This window comes from Poeciliopsis prolifica, unplaced genomic scaffold (genome assembly GCF_027474105.1).
Source record: "Poeciliopsis prolifica strain line A6 unplaced genomic scaffold, Auburn_PproV2 SCAFFOLD191, whole genome shotgun sequence".
In the NCBI taxonomy this organism is placed as follows: domain Eukaryota; kingdom Metazoa; phylum Chordata; class Actinopteri; order Cyprinodontiformes; family Poeciliidae; genus Poeciliopsis; species Poeciliopsis prolifica.
The window spans coordinates 215,001-217,500 of record NW_026562566.1 but is presented as its reverse complement, the minus strand read 5'-3'; the positions used below and the strand labels follow the sequence as shown (position 1 = coordinate 217,500).

The window sequence follows — 2,500 nt, the reverse complement described above, 5'->3', positions numbered from 1 at the left end:
GGAGGTCCGGTCCTCACATGGTGGGTAAAGTAGGAACACAGGAAGTGATCATGAGGACCGACAGCTTTCCAACAGCTGTGCTCTTTATCTGTGGCTGCGAGGTCAGAGGTCATGTGTAAGAGAAGGGCCTAGTGTCGGGAACAAAGCAGGTGCTGATGGTTAGAATGCCAGCCAAGGGGTCAAAGCTCAAAGGTCACTTCCTGTACTTCTGCATCACTGAGTTCTTCTTCATCTTCTGCTTTTACTCTCATCCCGTCCGTCTTCACATCTCTGGTCCGGTTCAACCAGGCAGTCCGGCCCGGGTCGGGATTGGAAGCTTTTTCCAGAACCTTCTAACTGTGTTGCTGCCGGTCTCTCTTGCTGCAGTGTCCTACTTTATCGTTTCCTCCCTGCTGCTCCGACTCCGTTAAACAGGATTGTAGAAGTGTGTGTGCGTGTGTGTGTGTGTGTGTGTGTGTGTGTGTGTGTGTGTGTGTGTGTGTGTGTGTGTGTGTGTGTGTGTGTGTGTAACTCGTCAGCTCTAATTAAGCCGGGCTGCTTAACGAGCAGACAGCTAATTAAACTACACACTCGTCCTTCATCCCTTGTCTGACTTTCCCTTCTTACACCGTTTGTTCTCTTTCTTTCTATTGCATTTTTTTCTTCCTCAGTATTTTATTCTATTTTCTTTCTCTTTTTTTCCTTCCATTTATTTGTTGCCCATTTCTTCTTCCTCTTCCTCGATGGTGTTTTTCTGGGTCAGGGGGGAGGGGAGGATTTGGGTCTCATTTTAGTTGCTCCACATATTCCTGCTGTATTCAGCATCCCTCCTCCTGCAGTTCCTCCTGGTGATGATGATGATGATAGTGGTGATGATGATGATGATAGTGATGATGATGATGATGATGATGATAGTGGTGATGATGATGATGATGATGATGATAGTGATGATGATGATGATGATGATGATGATGATGGTGATGATGATAATGGTGATGATGATATTGGTGATGGAGATGATGATGTGATGGTGATGATGATTATGATGGTGGTGATGAAGATGATAGTGGTGCTGATGATGATGATGATGATAGTGGTGATGATGATGATGATGATGATAGTGGTGATGATGATGATGATAGTGATGATGATGATGATAGTGGTGCTGATGTTGATGATGATGGTGATGATGATATTGGTGATGATGATGATGTTGATGATGATGGTGATGATGATATTGGTGATGATGATGATGATGATAGTGGTGATGATGATGATATTGGTGATAGTGATGGTGATGATGGTGGTGATGATGATGATGTTGATGATGATGGTGATGATGATGATGATGATAGTGGTGATGATGATGATGATGATGGTGATGATGATATTGGTGATGGTGATGATGATGATGAAGATGATAGTGGTGATGATAGTGGTGATGGTGATGTGATGATGATGATGGTGATGATGATGATGATATTGGTGATGTGATGGTGATGATGATGGTGATGATGATATTGGTGATGGTGATGATGTTGATGATGATAGTGGTGATGGTGATGATGATGATGAAGATGATAGTGGTGATGATAGTGGTGATGAAGATGATGATGATGATTATAGTGGTGATGATGATGATGATGATAGTGGTGATGTGATGATGAAGATGATAGTGGTGATGAAGATGATGGTGATGATGATAGTGGTGATGATGATGATGTTGATGATGATGGTGATGATGATATTGGTGATGGTGATGATGAAGATGATAGTGGTGATGATGATGATGGTGATGATGATAGTGGTGATGATGATGATGTTGATGATGATGGTGATGATGATATTGGTGATGGTGATGATGATGATGATAGTGGTGATGATGATGATGGTGATGATGATAGTGGTGATGATGATGATGTTGATGATGATGGTGATGATGATATTGGTGATGGTGATGATGAAGATGATAGTGGTGATGAAGATGATGGTGATGATGAAGATGAAGTCGTCGGGCCGACTCTGGAACTGGATCCAGTCTTTATTTGAAGCTCTGTTGAAAGGTTCTGGTACCCAAAGAAACGGGTCTGTGGAGAATCTGGACCCAGTTCTGATCTGGTTCTGTTTCCTTCATCATGTGTTTTGTTGTTCGGTCGGGCTCACGGTTCTGCTCCTGTGTTTCAGATCCGAGTGGACGGCGTGCCGCCTCCGGCCCAGAACGCCTTGCTATACGAGACGGTGGCGGTGGCGGAGGGCCAGCCCATCCTGAGGGACATGGTGTTCAGTCCGGACCACCGCAGCATCTACCTGCTGAGCAACCGACAGGTAAGGCCCGGTTCTGATCCCCCAGAACCAATGGCCGGGTCCAGAGGTTCTGCTCGCTGTGACAAACCGGACCTTACAGCCATAACAGAGTCCATCCTGAATGCTATTGCTAGTTCTGGTTCTGTCTCCAGGTGACCAGGCTGCCGGTGGAGAGCTGCCAGCAGTACAGCAGCTGCTCCGACTGTCTGGGATCAGG

The 2,500-nt window shown here is 45.2% G+C and overlaps 1 pseudogene; it reads left to right on the top strand.

Annotated features, from left to right (window-relative positions):
• Window positions 1–2,500, top strand: part of LOC129356753 (plexin A3-like) — a 51,451-nt pseudogene that overhangs the window by 16,380 nt on the left and 32,571 nt on the right.